A 19,999-nucleotide genomic window follows, 5' to 3' on the forward strand; every position below is an offset into this window, starting at 1 on the left:
GAGAGGGAAAGAATCTTAAGCAGACTTCACTTTGAGCATGGAGCCTGACATGGTCTTGATCCCACTACCATGAGATCATGACCTGAACCAAAACTAAGAGTCAGAGCCTTAACCAACTGAGCCACTCAGGTGTCCCAATAATTTTGTTATTTCAATAATGTTATGTAAATAGAATCATATAGTATGTGACATTTTCAGATTGACCTTTCTTTAGTTAGCATAATGCCCTTAAGATTCTTACAAATTATTGCATGAATCAGTAGTTTGTTCTTTTTGTGGCTGAGCAGTATTTCATTAAAGGGAATCATATAAGTGAGGCCTCTGGATTCCTCCAAATACTTTCTCAGAGTCAAGTCAGGTTATAATGTTGAGAGTAGAAATCCAGAGACTGGAGTCTCACTGAATAGAGAGTAAGATATTGGAGTTGAGAGAGGCTGAGGTGTCCAGAATTTATAGCAGAGCACAAATCAGCATAAGAGTAATGTCTAGCCCTTGGATGAGTGATGAATGTGCATGTCTGGCTTAATACTTTCTATGTGTGGAGAAATAGACTAAAAAATTCCAAGACTTTACATACATCTAATAGTACTTTTGTTCCCATTAGATAGAAGGAGAGGGCTCATTATATAGAACATTGCATAAAATTCTAAAAGGGCTATACTTTAAAGTAACAAGGCTAAATTAGAGCCTGAACAATAGTTAATATGAATCGAAAGTAACAAGCAAAACTTAAACTCAAGCTTTAAGATGAAATTGAGTCTTAAAAGTTAAGTAGCTGCCAGAATAAAATCCAAATGTCTCTTAAAAATATTTTAAAAAAATCCAATTTTCAGACATAAAAATTTAATAGAGAAAGAACTCAAATAAGTCAGATATGAGACATTACAACCTGTATCACATGTACATAAAGGATTGTAAGACTATTATGAACAAATACACACAAATTTGAAAACCTAGAATAAAAAATTTCATAGGAAAATACAACTTATAAAGACTGAATCATAAATAAGAAATAGTAATAAACGAATTACTAGAAAAGAGATAAATCAGTATTTGAAAATCTCCCCATAAACAAAAGTCCAGGACCAGATTCAGCAGTGAATTCTATCAACCACTTAAAACAACAACAACAACAAAAAACGAACACCAATCTTTCTCAAACTCTTCTTAAAAAAAGAAGAGGAAAACTACATCCAATATTGCTTAAGAGGCCAGCATTACCTTGATACCACAACCAGGCAAGGACATCACAGGAAAACTACTGGACAATATCCCTAATAAACATAGATGCAAAATACTCAACAAAAGGTTGACAAACCATAATATCCAAAGCAATCTAAAAATTTAATGCAATCCTTAGCAAAATACTGAGAGCATTTTTTTATAGAACTAGAACAAGTAAACCTAAAATTTGTATTGAAACTACAAAAGGCCCAGAACAGCAAAACAGTGTTGAGAAAGTACAAAGCTGGAGGTATCACAATCCCAGATTTCAAGATAGAGCACAGAGCTCTACTAATCAAAACAGTATGATACTGGCACTTAAATAGACACATACATCAACGGAATAGAATAGAGAGGCAAGAAATAGACCCACGCTTATATGGTCAATTAATGTATGACAAATGGTGCAAGAATATACAATGAAACAAAGTCTCTTCAACAAATGGGTCTGGGAAAACTGGACTGCTACCTCTTTCTTATACCAGACATAAAAATGAAGTAAAAATGGATTAGAGACCTAAATGTGAGCTATGAACCAATAAAACTCCTATAAGAAAAGATAGACAGTGATTTATTTGACATCAGCCATAGAAGCATTTTTTTTTAAAGATATGTCTCTTTTGGCAAGGAAACAAAAGCAGACTTAAACTATGGGNACAGTCTCTTCAACAAATGGGTCTGGGAAAACTGGACTGCTACCTCTTTCTTATACCAGACATAAAAATGAAGTAAAAATGGATTAGAGACCTAAATGTGAGCTATGAACCAATAAAACTCCTATAAGAAAAGATAGACAGTGATTTATTTGACATCAGCCATAGAAGCATTTTTTTTTAAAGATATGTCTCTTTTGGCAAGGAAACAAAAGCAGACTTAAACTATGGGCACTACACCCAGTGATATTTCTGATAAGGGGTTAATATCCAAAATATATTTTAAAAAAAACCTTACATAACTTAATTACCAAAAATAAAAAAAAAGGATAGAAAAAGAACCAAACAGAATGAAGAACTCAGTAACTGAAATTAAAATATATTAGAGGGAACAACTAGTAGATTAGAGGAAGCAGAAGAATGGATCACCATTCTGATGACAGAGTAAAGGAAAGCAACCAAGTTCAACAGAAAAAAAAGAAAAAGGAATAATTTTAAAAATGAAAATAGTTTAAGGGAATGTAGTGACATTATCAAGCACAATAACATTCACATTATAGGATCCCAGAAGGAGGAGACAGAGAAAAGAGGGAAGAAAATTTGTTTGAAGAAATAATAGCTAAAAACCTCTTTAATCGGGGGGGGGGGGCAGNTTTTAATCGGGGGGGGGGGCAGGGGGGAGAATCCAGAAATCCAGATCCAGAGGCAAAAAGATCTCCCCACAAAATCAACACAAGGAGGCCCATACCGAAACATATAATAATTAAGATGGCAAAAGTAGTGACAAAGAGAGAAGTTTTAAAGCAGCAAGAGGAAAGAAAACAGATACATACAAGGGAAACCCCATAAAGCTATCAACTGAGTTTTAGCAGAAATTTTGCAGAAAAGAGAGTGGCGTGATATTTTCAACGTGTTAAAGGACTATATCTGCAATCAAGAATATTCTTTCTGCCAAAGCTATCATTCAGAATACAATGAGATAGTTTTCCAGATGAACAAAAGTAAAAGGAACACATCCCTACTAAACCAGACTTATGAGAAATGTGAAAGAGAATTATCTGAGTGGAAAGAAAAGGCCACAATAAGGACTAAAAATATTAGGAAAGGGAAAAAATCTCACAGGTACACACAAACATAATAAAAGTAGTAGGTTAATTCCTTATAAAACCATTATGGTGGGATGCCTGGGTGTCTCAGTCATTAAGTGTCTACCTTCAGCTCAGGTCATGATCCCAGGGTTCTGGGATCAAGCCCCACATTAGGCTCCTTGCTCAGTAGGAAGCCTGCTTCTCCCTCTCCTACTCCCCCTGCATGGGTTCCCTCTCTTGCTCTCTGTCAAATAAATAAATAAAATCTTTAAACAAACAAACAAACAAACAAAACCATTATGGAACTTAAAACACAAAAGCAGTAAATCAATTTTACCTATAAAAGTCTGTCATGGTGCACTGGGTGTTATACGCAACTAATGAAGCATCAAACTTTACATCAGAATCTGGGGATGTACTGTATGGTGATTAACATAATATAATAAAAAAAAAAAGTCTGTCAAGGGGGGCGCCTGGGAGGCACAATGGTTGAGCGTCTGCCTTCGGCTCAGGGCATGATCCTGGCGTTTTGGGATCAAGCCCCACATCAGGCTCCTCTGCTGTGAGCCTGCTTCTTCCTCTCCCACTCCCCCTGCTTGTGTTCCCTCTCTCGCTGGCTGTCTCTGTCTCTGTCAAATAAATAAATAAATCTTAAAAAAAAAAGTCTGTCAAGGGATAACAAAATAGAATGTACAGTGTAACAACATATGTATAAAATGGGGTGGGTGTAAATTTAGTGCTTTCAGAATGAGCTCACTTAAGTGACCATTAACCTAATATAGATTGTTATATACATAGATGTTATATATAAACCTAAGTGTAATCCAAAATAAAAAACCTGCAATAGAGGTGCAAAAATAAGGAGACAGAATTCCAGTCATATCACTAAAGAAAGCCATCAAACCAAAAGGGAAGAGATCAAGAGAAGAAAGGAACAAAGGAGAGGTACAAGGATAAGATAAAACAGATAAGAAAATAGCAATAAGTACATGCCTATCAATAATTACTTTAAATGTATTGGACTAAATGTTCCAATCAAAAGATATGGGGTGACTTAATGGATAAAAAAGCAAGACCCATCTATATGCTACCTACAAGAGACTCATTTCAGACATAAAGAAACATGCAGATTGGTAGTGAAGGGATGAGTAAACATTTATCATGCAAATGGAGGTAAAAAGAGCTAGGGTAACAATACTTGTATCAGACAAAATAGATCTTTCTTTCTTTTTCTTTTTTTTTTTTTTTTACAAAATAGACTTTAAAACAAAGACTGTAACAAGAGACAGAAAGGAATGCTACATAAGCATAAAAGGAACAATCCAGGAAGACAGACATTCCAAGTATTTATGCATCCAGTATGGGGACACCCAAATACATAAAACAACTATTAAAATGTCTTAAGAAATTAATGCTAATACAGTAATAATAGAGCTATTGAACACTCCACTTATATTGAGGGATAAATCATAAAAACAGAAAATTAAAAAGTTAAGAGGCTTTGAATGACACGTTGGACCAGATGGATTTAACAGATACATTCAGAACATGCCAGCCTGAAATAATGGAATACATATCATTTTCAAGTGCACATGGAATGTTCTCCAGAATAGATCACATGTTAGCTGTTAAAAAATGTCACCAAATTTTAAAAGTTGAAATCACACCATAGAACTTTTCCAACCACAATGATATGAAACTAGAAATCAACCACAAGAAAATACCTTCCAAGACCACAAACACCTAGAAGTTCAATAACATGATACTAAGCAATGAACAGGTCAACCAGGCAATCAAAGAAGAAATTAAAAAAAAAAAACATGGAGGCAAATGAAAATGAAAACGAAACAGTCCAAAATCTTTGGGATGCAGCAAAAGCTGTTCTAAAAGAAAAAATTATAGCAATAAAGGCCTACCTCAAGAAGCAAGAAAAATCTCAAATAAATGACCTAACCTTACTATTAAAGGAGCTAGCAAAAGGAGAACAAACAAAACTCTAATATCAGTAGAAGGAAGGAAATAAGTATTAGAGCAAAAAAAAATGATATAGAAATTTAAAAATCAATAAACAGATCAATGACATCAGAAGCTGGTTCTTTGAAAAGAACAAAATTGATAAACAGCCAAACTCATGAAAGAGAGAGAGAACTCAAGTAAATAAAATTAGAAAGAATAGAGAAGAGATGACACCTGACATTACAGAAGTACAAGAGTATAAGAAAATATTATGAAAAGGTACATGCCAACAAACTGAACAACCTAGAAGAAATATATAAATCCCTAGAAACTTATAACTTCCCAAAACTGAATCAAGAAGAAATAGAAAATTTGAACAGATCAAGTAGTAGCAAAGAAATTGAATCAATAATCAAAAAACTCCCAACAAACAAAAGTCTAGGACCAGGTATCTTTATATGTGTAGTCTAGCAAACATTTAATGATGATTTAATACCCATTTTTCTCAAACTAAAAAAAAAAAATAGACGAGAAAGGAAAGCTTCCAAATTCATTCTAAGGTGCTAGCACTACCCTCATCACAAACCAGATAAAGACTACCAAAAAAAAAAAAAGGAAGAACAACAACAACAATGACAACAACTATAGGCTAACAATATCTGATTAACATAGATGCAAACTTCCTTAACAAAATATTAACAAACTGAACCCAATAATATATTTAAAAAATCATTCACCACGGTCAAGTGGTATTTATCCCTGGGATACAAGTGTGGTTCAATATTTGTAACTCAATCAATGTGATAAATCACACTAACAAGAGAAAGAATAAAAATCATATGATAATTTCAGTAGGTGTATAAAAAGCATTTGACAAAGTATAACATCTATTCATGATAAAAACTCTCAACAAACTAGGTTTAAAGGAGTCATACATTAACATAATAAAGGTCATATATGAAAAACCCACAGCTAACATCATACTCAATGATGAGAAACTGAGAGTTTTTCCTCTGAGATCAGGATGAAGACAAGGATGTTCATTCTCACCACTTTTATTCAACACAGAACTGGAAGTCCTAGCCACAGCAACCAGATGAAAAAAAAATGAAATAAAAGGCATGCAAGTTGGTATGGGAGAAGTAAAACTTTCACTATTTGCAAATGACATGATAGTGTATATAGAAAACCCTAAAGATGACACCAAAAAACTACTAGAACTGATAAATTCAGTAAAGTCCCAGGATACAAAATCAATATACAGAAATCAGTTGCATTTCTATTCCTGAATAACAAAGTAGCTGAAAGAGGAATTAAGAAAAAAATCTTAGTTATATATACACCAAAAACAATAAAGTTATCATACCTAGGAAGAAGCTCAACCAAGAAGATGAAAGATTGGGGCGCCTGAGTGGCACAGAGGTTAGGCGTCTGCCTTCGGCTCAGGGCGTGATCCCGGTGTTGAGGGATCGAGCCCAACGTCAGGCTCCTCTGCTGTGAGCCTGCTTCTTCCTCTCCCACTCCCCCTGCTTGTGTTCCCTCTCTCGCTGGCTGTCTCTGTCTCTGTCAAATAAATGAATAAAATCTTAAAAAAAAAAAAAAGAAGATGAAAGATTTTTCCAAAAACTTAAAACATCAATGAAAGAAATTGACAACAACAAAAAGAAATGAAAAGATAGTCAATGTTCATGATTGGGAAAACAAATATTGTTAAAATATCCACACTTACTCAAAGCAATCTATATATTTAATGGAATCTCTATCAAAATACCAACTGCATTTTATGTAGAATTAGAACAAATACTAAAATTTATATTGAACAATAAAAGACCCTGAATAACCAATCTTGTAAAAAAAAAAAGGAAGAAAGAAAGAAAAAAAAGGAAAAAGAAGAAAACTGGAGGTATCACAATCCCAGATTTCAACAGATAAAACCAAGCTGTAGTAATGAAAACGTGTGGTACTGACACAAAACCAGACACAGAGATCAATGGAACAGAATAGAGAGACCAGAAATAAACCCAAGATTATATGGCCAAGTAATTAATCTATGACAAAGGAGGCAAGAGTATACAATGGGGAAATGACAGTCTCTTCAACAAATGGTGCTGGGAAAACTGGCAAACACATTCAGAAGAATGCACCTGGACCACATTATTATACCATATACAAAAATAAACTAAAAATGGATTAAAGATCTAAATGCTAACCTGAAACCATAAAATTCCTAGGAGAACACATAGGCAATATTCTCTGACATCAGCCATAAAAATATTTTTCTAGATATGTCTCCTTTGGCAAGGAAAACAAAAGCAAAATTAAACTATTAGGACTGCATCAAAATAAAAAGCTTTTGTATTGTGAAGAAAACCATCAACAAACAAAAAGACAATCTACTGAATGGGGGAAGACAATTGCAAATGATGTATCTGATAAGGGGTTAATATCCAAAATATATAAAGAACTTATACAACTTACCACCCAAAAAACCAAATACTCCAATTAAAATATGGACAGAGACATGAGTAGACAATTCTCCAAAGACATACAGATATCCAATAGACACATGCAAAGATCCTCAACATCACTGTTCAACAGGAAATGCAAACTAAACCCTCAATGAAATGTCACCTCACACCTGTCAGAATTGTTAAAATTAAAAAGTAAGTAACAAGTGTTGGCAAGGATATGGAGAAAAGAAACACTTGTACATTATTGGTGGGAATGTAAGCTGGTGCATACCTACAGTATGTAGGTTCCCCAAAAGATTAAAAATAGAATTACCATGTGACCCAACAATTCTACTATTGACTATTTACACAAAGAAAAATATACTAATTTGAAAAGATATATGCACCTCTATGTCTATTGCAGCATTAGTTACAATAACCAAATTATGAAAGCAAACTAAGTGTCCATTGACAGATGAATGGATGAAGAAATGAGACCCATTCATCTGTCAATGGGCACTTAGGTTGCTTCCAAAATTTGCTTTCATAAATATATACTATATTTATATATATAAATATATATATAAATGTATTTACATATATATGTATTTATATATATAAATGTATTTACACACACATATATACACACATAATATTTACTTAGCCATAAAAAAAGAATTAAATCTTGACATTTGTAACAACATGAATGGACTTAGAGGATATAATGCTGAATGAAATAAGTCTGACAGAGAAAAATAAATACCATGATTTACTCTTCTGTGGAATTTAAGAAACAAAACAAATGGAAGAAGAAAAGAAGACAAGCAAAAAAAAAAACTCTTTTTTTGTTTGTTTGTTGGTTGGGGTTTTTTGTTTAAAAAAAAAACAGAGTCTTAGTTATAGAGAACAGAATGGTGGTTGATGGTGGGGAGGTTTGAGGAGATGGGTGAAACAGGTGAAGAGGATTAAAAGCACACTTACGATGAGCATTAAGTAATGTATAGAATTGCTGAATCATTTTATTGTATACCTGAAACTAATATAACAGTGTATGTTAATTATAATTCAATAAAGAGAATAGCAAATAAAATTGGATAATACGTTAAAAAGATCATACACCATCATCAAGTGAATATTATTCCAGAGATGCAGGGATGGGTCAACTTCCCCAAATCAATCAATGTGATACACCACATTAACAGAATGAAGGAAAATAATCATATGATCATCTCAATAGATACAGAAAACTCATGGACAAAATTCAACATCCATTTATGATAAAATTTCTAAGCAAAGTGGGCACAGAGGGGACATACCTCAACATAATAATGGCTATATATGACAATGTCACAGCTAACATTATACTCTAATATTAGGAGAAGGCAAGGATGTGCGCTTTTGTCACTTTATTCAATGTAGCACTGGAAGTCCTAGCCAGAACATTTAGACAAGAAAAAAAACTGGAAAGGAAGAACTAAAACTGTTGCTCTTTGCTAAAGATATGATATTATATATCCCAAACCCATAAGATTTCACTAAAAAAATGTTAGAATAAATAAATTCATTTAAATTTCGGGATACAGGGATGCCTGGGTGGTGCAGTTAAACACAGGACTCTTGATTTTAGCTCAGGTCATGATTGCAGGGTCACGGAATTAAGCCCTACATTGGGCTCTGTGCTGGGGTGTGGAGCCTGCTTAAGATTTTCTCTCCTTCTGCCCCTCCCCGTCCCTTTCTCTCTCTCTCTCTCTCTCTCTCTCTCTCTCAAACAAATATTTTTAAAAAGTAAAATAAATAAAATAAAATGACAGGATACAAAATCAACATTTACAACTGCATCAAAATTAATAAAATGTCTAGAAATAAATTTAAGCAGATAAAAGACATATATGCTAGAAAACATAAGACATTACTGAAAGAAATGGAGGAAGACAAAAATAAATGGAAAGATATTCCATGCTCATGACTGAAAGAATTAAAGAACAATTAAAATGTCCGTGTTACCCAAAATAATCTACAGATTCAATGCAATACCTATAAACACCATCAACATATTTCATAGAAGTAGAACAAACCATCTGAAAACTTGTATGGAACCACGAAACACTCTGAATAGCCAAATAATGTTGACAATGAAGACAGCAGGAGGATCATGCTCCCTGATTTCAAAGCTATAATACCCAAAAGAGTATGGTATTGGCATAAAAACAGACACACAGAACAATAGAACAAAATAGAGAGCCCAGAAATAAACCCATGCAAACATGATCAATTAATTTACAATTAAGTCGCCAAGATTATACTGTATTTTACACTATACATAAAAATTAACTCAAAATGGATTAAAAACAAGAAAGGAGGGTAATCAAAAGGGGGAATGAAGCATGAGAGACTATGGACTATGAGAAACAAACTGAGGGCTTCAGAGGTGAGGGGGGTGGGGGAATGGGATAGGCTGGTGATGGGTAGTAAGGAGGGCACATACTGCATGGTGCACTGGGTGTTATACGCAACTAATGAATCATCGAACTTTACAACAGAAACCAGGGATGTACTGTATGGTGAGTAACATAATACAATAAAAAAACCATTAAAATAAAAAAAAAACTTGAACATAAGACCTGAAACCATAAAACTCCAAGAAGAAAACAGGTGATAAGCTCTTTGACATCACTCTTGGTGTCAAATGCCAAATCCTTGCTGGTGATTTTCTGACACCAAAAGCAAAGAGAGCAAAGGCAAAAATAAAGAAGTGAGACTACATCAAAGTAAAAAGCTTCTGCAGAGTAAAGGAAACAATCCAATTAAAAGGCAATCTAATGGGGGGTGCCTGGGTGGCTCAGTCATTAAGCGTCTGCCTTCGGCCCAGGGCGTGATCCCAGGACCTGATCCCAGGACCTGGGATCAAGCACCACATCAGGCTCCCTGCTCCACTGGGAGCCTGATTCTTCCTCTCCCACTCCCCCTGCTCCTTTCCCTCTCTCACTGGCTGTCTCTCTCTCTCTGTCAAATAAAGAAGTAAAATCTTAAAAAAAAAAAAAAGGCAATCTAATGAAGGGAGAAAATATTTGCAAGTCAGATATCTTATGAGGGTTAATATTCAAAAAATATAAAGAAACCTATACAGCTCAACAGAAAAAAAATAATCCAATTTAAAAAAGAAATAATCCAATTAAAAATCCAATACAAAAAGAAGAAATAATCTAATTAAATGTTCCAGATTCAGAATATCTGAACAGACATTTTCCCAAAGAAAACATGCAGATGGCCAACAGACATGTGAAAAGATGTTTAAAATCTCTAATCATCAGGGAAATGCAAATCAAAACCACAACAGGATGTCAGATAACACCCATTAAAATGGCTTTTAAAAAGACAATAAGAAACAAGTGTTGGCAAAAATGTGGAGAAAAGAGAATACTTGGGTACTTTTGGTGGGAATATAAATTGATGCAACCACTATGAAAAATAGAATGGAGATTCCAAAAATTTTAAAAATGGAACTATCAATCAGAGAAAGACAATTATATGGTTTCACTTGTGTAGAATGTAAGAAACAAAACAGAGGATCATAGGGAAAGGCAGTGAAAAATAAAATAAGATGAAGTCAGAGAGAGAGACAAATCATAGGAGACTCTGAACTATAGGAAACAAACGGAGGATTGCTGGAGGAGAGGTGGGTAAGGGATGGGGTAACTGGATGATAGGCATAAGGAGGGCACATGATCTAAGGAGTACTGAGTGTTATATGCAATTGATGGATAACTGAACTCTACATTTGAAACTAATGATACATTATATGTTAATTAATTGAATTCAAATAAAATGATTAAAACATAAGTATAAAAAATAAAAAATTGAAATATGATCCAGCAATTCCACTTCTGTGTTTACCTGAATAACTCAAAACACTAACATGCACTCACATGTTAACTGCGATATTACTTACAATAGCCAAGACAAGGAAACTATCTAAGTGTCCACCGATGGATGAATGGGAAAAAAAAAAGTTGTGTGTGTATGTGTCTGTGTGTGTGTAAAACACACATAATAGAATATGATTTAGCCATAAAAAGAATGCATTCTTGCCATTTGTGACAACATGGTTGGACTTTGAGGGCATTATGTTTAGTGAAATAAATCAGAGACAGATAAATACTATGTGATTTCTCCATGTGGAATCTAAAAAAATTAAAACCTGGCTCATAGATATCGAGAACAAATTGGTGGTTGCCAGAGACAGGGGATGAGAATAAAATGGGTGAAGGGGTTCAAAAGGTAAAAACTTCCAGCTGTAAAATAAATAAGTCATGGGGTTATTATATACGGCATGATAAATATAATTAATAATACTATATTGTATATTTGAAAATTGCTAAAAGAGTAAATCGTAAAAGTTTCCATCACAAGAAAAAAATTGTACCTATGTATGGTGATGGATGTTAACCAGACTTATTGTGATCATATTGCAATATATGCAAATATCAAATTATTATGTTGTACATCCCAAAACAATTACATTTTATGTTAATTGCACCTTAATAAAAAATTAACAAAGTCTAGTATCTAGTCAAAATAAAACAAGCATACAAAAAGTCAAGAAGATATGATTCATAACTACAGGAAAAACTTATCAATATTAATAGAAATTATATAAATGATCAAATTAGCAGATGAGGACTATAAGACCACTATCATAAATTTTAAAATATGCTCATGGATAAATCAACATTGAAAGTAATTTAAAATGATTAGAAAACAAAATATTTTTAAAGACCCAAATAAAACTTCTGTGCCAAAAATTACAATATATGAAATTAAATACACTGACTTGGATTTACAGAATAGACACATGGAAGAGAAGACCAGAGACCTTGAAGACATAGAAATGACTTAAAAGGGAAAAGGACAGATAAAATTGGCAAAACTAAAGTGACAAATGAAGCAATATTAAGTAGTACAATTTATATGTAAATGAAATCTGAAAAAGAGGAATGGAAGAAAGAGAAAAATATTTACAGAAATAGTGGCCAATGTTTTGTCAAACTTGATAAAAATTATAAACTCACAGATCCAAGAAATTCTCATGTATTTAAGCAGAAGAAATGTAAAGAAAAAGACACCAAGGCACATAATACCCAAATTTTCAAAACCCAATGACGACAAAAATCTCAAAAGAACCAGAGGAGAAAAAGACAAATGCAGAACAATAAAAAATGATAATAGATTCTCATCTGAAATTCTCCTGGCCAAGAGACAACGGATACGGAAAAAAAAAAAAAGAACTGTGAAGTATTGACATCTATATACAGCAAAAATTTGTTTCAAAAAGCATAATAAAGTCAAGATTCTTTCAGACTGGCAGAAATTCAAAGAATTCATCATTAACAGGAGTAAATTATAAAATATTTTAAAGAAAGTTACTTAGCTAGATGAATAATTATATCAGGTAAAAATCAATTTATACAAAAGAATACAGACTGACCAAAAATAATAAATATGAACAATTTTTTACTGAACTTATGTATTCGAAAAATATAACCAGCTACTTAAAGCAAATACAATAACAATAATTTCCAAAGTTTTTACACACAGAAAAAGTGTGTGGGGAAAGAGTATATTGTTGAAAGGTTCTTAGAGTGTACATCAAATGCTATAAATTTATTTGAAGACAGACACTGGTAAGGAAAAATGCCTATCATAAACAAGAACAAATCTAAAAAATAAAAATTTCACTTATATGTGGAATCTAAAAAAACACAAATGAACAAACAGAAAAATCAGAAACAGACCTATAAATACAGAAAACAAACTGGTGGTTGTCAGAGTAGAGGGGAATGGATGATGGGTAAAATGAGTGAATGAGAGTGAGAGGTACAGGCTTCCAGGTATGGAATAAGTCAGGGGGATGAAATGTACAGCATAGAGAATATAGTCAATGGCATTGTAATAATGTCGTATTGATGATAGATGGTAGCCACGCTTGTGGTGAGCACAGCATAATATTAGAGTTGTCAAATCTCTATGTTGTACTCCTAAAAATAATGTAATATTCTGTGTTAGCTATATTTCAATAAAAAAATAGAGAGTTAATCACTAGTAGAGATAAGATCTTAAATTTATCCAAGACAAGCAAAGAGAAAGAGGAAATAAAGTAGAGAGTAAATAGTAAAATATTGATTGAAATTGATCATAGTAGTTATATTAATGTAAGTGGACTAAAAACACAACTCACATACTTTAATTAAAAATTACTGCAGAAAAAAATGCTAATAATCGTCTGAGCTTTTGGTGAGTCATAGTCTCTCTGTTAGTGGAGGGTCTTGCCTTGATTTTGATGGAAGCTGATTGATGAGGATGGTGGTTGCTCAAGTTGGGGTGGCTGTGGCAATTTCTTAAATAAGACAGTGAAGTTTGCTGCATTCATTAACTCTTCCTTTCGTGAACGATTCCCTGTAGCATGCAATGTCATTTGATGGCGTTTTACCCATAGAACTTTAAATATTGAAGGCAAGCGTCTTAAACACTGCAGCTGATTTATCAACTAAGTTTATGTAATATTCTAAATCCTTTGTTATCATCTCAACAATCTTCACAACAATCTTCACAATCTTCGCCAGGAATATAGTTCATCCCAAGAAACTCTTTTCTTTGCACATCCGTAAAAAGCAATGCCTTGGGACACCTGGATGGCTCAGTCAGTTGGGCTCAGGTCATGAACTCAGGGTCTGATTTCAAGCCCAGGGTTGGGCTCTGCTCTCAGCTCAGAGTCTGCTTGAGATTTTCTCCCTCTTCCTCTGCCCTTCCCCCAGCTCACACATGCACTGTCTCTAAAAATCAATAAATCTTAAAAAAGCAACTCCTCATTCATTCAAGTTTTATTATGAGATTGCAACAACTCAGTCACATTTTCAGTCTCCATGTTTACTTCTAGATCTCTTGCTATTTCCACCACATCTGCAGTTACTTCCTCCACTGAAGTCTTGAATCCTCACAGTCATCCATGAGAGTTGGAATCAACTTTCTCCAAACTCTTGTTAATGTTGGGACCTCTTCCCAGGAATCATACATGTTCTTAATGGGATCTAGAATGGTGAATCCTTTCCAGAACTTTTCCAATGTACTTTACTCAAATACATCAGAGGAATCATTTATGGCAGCTATAGCCTTACTAAATGTGTTTCTTAAATAATGACTTGAAAGTTGAAATTACTTCTTGATCCATGGGCTAGAATGAATGTTGTGTTAGCAGACATGGAAACAACATTCATCTTGTGTATATCTCTATCAGAGCTCTTGGGGGAACAGGTGCATTGTCAATGAACAATAGTATTTTGAAATAAATCTTTTTTTTTCTGAGCATTAGATCTCAATAGTGGGCTTAAAATATTCAGTAAATATGCTGTAAATGGATGTGCTGTCATCCAGACTTCATAGTTCCATTTATAGAGCACAGGCAGAGTAGATTTAGCATAACTCTTAAAGGCCCTACAATTCTCAGAATGGTAAATGAACACTGTCTTCAACTTAAAGTCACCAGCTGCATTAGCCTCTAACAAGAAAATCAGCTTACTTGTTGAAGCCAGGCAGTGAATTTCCCTCTTTAGATATAAAAGTCCCAGATGGCCTCTCCTTTTTAAAAATATTTTATTTATTATATTTTATTTATCTGAGAGAGAGAGCGCATGCATGAGCAAAGGGAAGGGGCAGAGGAAGAAGGACAAGCAGACACCCTGCTGAGCAGGGAGCCTGATGCACGACTTGATCCCAGGATCCTGGGATCACGACCTGAGCCATAGGCAGATACTTAACCAACTGAGCCACCCAGGTGCCCTGATGGCATCTCCTTCCAGTGAAAGCTGTTTCATCTACATTGAAAATCTGCTGTCTTAGCCATTTTCATTAATTTTCTCAGCTAGATCTGGTTAACTTACTACAGCTTCTGCTTAGCACTTGCTGCTTCACCTTGCACTTTTATGTTACAGAGATGGCTTTTGTCCTTAAACTTCATGAACCAACCTCTGCCAACCTCAAACATTTCTTCTTCGCCTATCTCACCTCTTTAAACTTTCACAGAATTGAAGAAAGTTAGGGCCTTGCTTTGGATTAGGCTTTGGTTTAAGGAAATGTTGTGGCTGCTTTGATCTATCCAGACTTCTAAAACTTTCTTCATATTAGCAATAAGGTTATTTTGCTTTCTTGTCATTTATATGTTCACTGAAGTAGCACTTTTGATTTACTTCAAGAAATTTTCCTTTGCCTGCACAATTTGGCTAACTGGTGCAAGAGGCCTGGCTTTAGACCTATCTTGGCTTTTGGCATGCCTTCTTCACTAAGCTTAATTATTTTTAGCTTTTGACTTTAAGTGAGAGATGTGAGACTCTTCCATTCACTTGAACACTTAGAAGCCATTGTAGAGTTATTAATTGGCCTGATTTCAATACTGATGTGTATCATGGAATAGGGAGGCCCATGGAGATGGAGAGAAATGGGTGAAAGCCTCGTCAGTGGAGCACTGAGAATACATACAACATTTATCAACTAGGTTAACTGTCTTATATGGGTATAGTTTGTAGGGCCCCAAAACACAATAGTAAAATTCAGGATCACTGTTCATAGGTCAGCATAGCAAATATAATAATAATAATGAAAAAGTTTGAAATATTGCACTATTTACCAAAATGAGACACAGAGATACACAAAGTGAGCAACTGCTGTTGGAAAAATGATGATAACTTGCTTGACACACAGCTGCCACAAACCTTCAATTAAAAAAAAAATACAGGGGCGCCTGGGTGGCACAGCGGTTAAGCGTCTGCCTTCAGCTCAGGGCGTGATCCCGGTGTTATGGGATCGAGCCCCGCGTCAGGCTCTTCCGCTATGAGCCTGCTTCTTCCCCTCCCATTCCCCCTGCTTGTGTTCCCTCTCTCGCTGGCTGTCTCTGTCAAATAAATAAAATCTTTAAAAAAATACAATATCTGCAAAATGCAATAAATTGAAATAGAATAAAATGAGACAAGTCTGCATTGTGTTCTCAGATTGCAATAGGATTAAAGTGCAAATCAATGCCAGAAATATATATGGAAAATATATATGGAAAACAAATATTTGGAATTTAAATAACACACCTCTAAATAAGTCATTTCAAAAAAAAACAAGAAAATTAGCAAATATTTTAAACTGAATTAACATAAAAATAGAACATATCAAAATACGTGTGAATAAATAAAGTCATGCGTAGAGGGAAATTTATAGCAATCGATACTTGCATTAAAAAATAAGAAAGAGCTAAAAATCAATGATCTCAGCATCTACCTTGAGAAGCAAGAAAAAGGAGCAATTATACAGAAAGTGAACAGATGGAAGGAAATAATAAAAACAGGAGCAGAAATTAGTGGAAAAGAGAAAATCAATGGAGAAAAATCAATGAAACCAAAGCTATTTGTTTGAAAAGATTAGTAAAATTGATAAGCTTCTAGATAGCTTTATAAAACATACAAAACAGTTTTCCCAGTTGTGTGATCTGAATGTAGTTAATTGACTGAAGGTCATATATGTTATTTGATTTTACATAAATTGACAAGGTAACTTAATAAGCCTGTCTTCCATCCAGTATATCATACTTTGTGAAAGAAACATAAGAACTGGTTTGAGTAGATATAAAATCATGCAACAACCAAATAGTTGCTGATACTGTTGGTTTTGCACATTGAAAACAACAGGTGTTGGGAGGAAATAGTAGCTCTCCCTAAATATACTCAAGCTGACTGAGCTGCAGAAGTATTAGACCTGCTGCATGACTACTGAGAGCATGAATAATACAAGTGCATGAAAGGTAAAAAGAACAAACACAGGTCCCAAAAAAGAGAATTCTGAATTTTCTGAATTCTAATTGCACACTATTTGATATTCTTTTGTGGTGTTATTGCACTTACATTATAACAACTTGTATAAATACCATCACCTTAAGGGGAGAACAATTATTTAATTTATATTTCCCACAGCATCCATATCTAACAACGAATGACAGTTTGTGACTAAAGATTTTTTAAACAATGGATCATTATTGCTATTAGAAGGAAAAGAAGGGAGAGAGGAAGAGAAAGAGGGGATAAAGGAGAAAAGGAAGGAAACCAAAAATAGAATAATTTGACAGTTACTCAGTTATCCTCAATAGAATAGTTCAGGCAAAGTTGGATGACTTTTCTTTTGATCTGTCATTAAGGTCATAGAAGGAGTGAATGGAGTGGTACAAGGCTATGTTTCACAAATTGTATTGTGGAAAACATTGCTACTTAAAATCTGACCGCTGCTTTTTTGCCAATCAACACCTGTGTGTTTTTGGAACCTGATGAGATGAAGTACAGAAAAGGAGAATAAGTATGTAGGAATGTTTATAGTAACTGGGTAGGTTAATTTTGTGTCTTTTGGATCTAATTATTAAAAATGGGAACTCATATTTTGTGTGTCTTTATTTTTATTGTATTTTACAAAATTATCAGTCCACACAAAATAGATTTTTTTCTGTTATAGAACAAAATAGTCTCCCCAAAATATTTTGTCCTGTAAATATTCCATGATAAAATGAATTCAGGAAATGTTTCATTGTGTTTTTCTTACAGTTTACAGGGCACTTTGAAATGTTAAAGCCTACGAAAGCTAAAGCTGCCTCTAGTTTTGTTAACCCATGATTTTTCAAGCCTTTCTGAACTCAGAATTATTTTCATAATAGTACTATTGAGATACTGGAGAAAAAGAACTCAGAGAAACACACAGATTATGATATGAGAATTATGAGGAAGTTTTCAAATTTGTGACATTTTAATGATGTCAAAATGTTAACTCTTTCAAATTTCTGATCATATTGAAAGCTTTTCAGTTATTTATGAGAAATCAGTTGATGTATAATTAACTGGTGATTTTATCAATTTTTCTATGGTCAGAAATCAATAAATTCTTCTTTCAAGTAATAAATTTTTATATTTTATATAGTTAAATTACATGTCATACATTTTGAATGGCAAGTGTAAAGTGAGATAATAGGTTTAAATAATAATCACCTTAAAATTACAAATAGAAAATACAGTTGACCCCAAAGAACACCAGGGTTAGAAGTGCCTAATCCTAATTCAAGTATCCATTTTGACTCCCAAAAACTTAACTGCTAATAACCCACTGTGGACTGGAATCCTTACCAATAATACAAATAATCATTTAACACATGTTTTGTATGTTATTTGTATTAAATACTGTATTATAACAATAAGTAATCTAGAGAAGCTGTTATTAGGAAAATCATAAGGAAAATACATTTATAGTACTATACTGTATTTATTTAAAAAAATCCATGCATAAGTGGACCTGCTTAGTTCAAACCCACGTTGTTCAAGGATCAACTGTAGTTTATTGCTTAAGTATATTTTTAACTGGATAATAAGTTCAAAATACAAAATTTGTAATAAACTATATTTTATCATTTATAATTTTTGAAATATTTTATTTCTATTTAAATATGTTTTATTATATTTATATTCTAAAATAATTTTAAATTGTCATCATTCAGCTTTCATATGAAATCATTTTTCCAATTGCCTTTGATAAACCATTTTAATATCTTAGTATCTATCCCTGAAGATAGCATTTATATTTATTTGGTGACTTTTATTCTATATGTTCTAGAGAGTTTATCAATGTTCATTTTTCAAAGTCCATTTTTTCCAAGATCAACTATGTATACAATTAAAGAAGAAAGTCAAAGGTATAACATAGTCTTCCATACCTTCAAAAACATCCAAAATGTAAAACTATTAGAAACATCCTTTATCCTCACAATTTTCTTTTCTTTCATGAGATAAACTTTAAGAGCTATAAAACCTGTTAGAAAATTGCCAAGTACAATTAATTTGCAATGGTAAATGCTAGATAATTGAAAATAATACTTTATTTTGACCAACTAATCAAACAAAAATTAGTTTCTTCCTTTCACATTTTATATTACACATTAAATTATTATCTTTGTAGAGAGATTTTATCTCCTTTTCATATTTACTTGAACTGGTAAAGACATTAGAAAAGAGAAACTCTCGGCATAAGATGTTAATGTTATGCAGATGACTGGATTAATAAGATGTGGTCCATATATACAATGGAATATTACTCAGCTATCAAAAAGAACGATTTCTCAACATTTGCTGCAATGGACGGCACTGGAGGAGATAATGCTGAGTGAAACAAGTCAAGCAAAGAAAGACAATTATCATATGGTTTCTCTCATCTATAGAACATAAGAACTAGGAAGATCGGTAGCAGAAGAAAGGGATAAAGAAAGGGGGGATAATCAGAAGGGAGAATGAAGCATGAGAGACTATGGACTATGAGAAACAAACTGAGGGCTTCAGAGGTGAGGGGGTGGGGGAATGAGATAGGCTAGTGATGGGTAGTAAGGAGGGCACATATTGCGTGGTGCACTGGGTGTTATATGCAACTAATGAATCATGGAACTTTACATCAAAAACCTGGGATGTACTGTATGGTGACTAACATAATATAATAAAAAATATTCATTTAAAAAAATGTTAACGTTATGCTTATAAAATATTCTGTGGTCATTTATGAATTTTAAGATTTG

The 19,999-nt window shown here is 33.5% G+C and overlaps 1 pseudogene; it reads right to left on the bottom strand.

Moving 5' to 3' along the window:
• The window catches only part of LOC117797176, a 153,831-nt pseudogene that overhangs the window by 52,801 nt on the left and 81,031 nt on the right, over positions 1-19,999 (bottom strand).

This window comes from Ailuropoda melanoleuca, chromosome 19, assembly GCF_002007445.2.
Source record: "Ailuropoda melanoleuca isolate Jingjing chromosome 19, ASM200744v2, whole genome shotgun sequence".
NCBI lineage: Eukaryota > Metazoa > Chordata > Mammalia > Carnivora > Ursidae > Ailuropoda > Ailuropoda melanoleuca.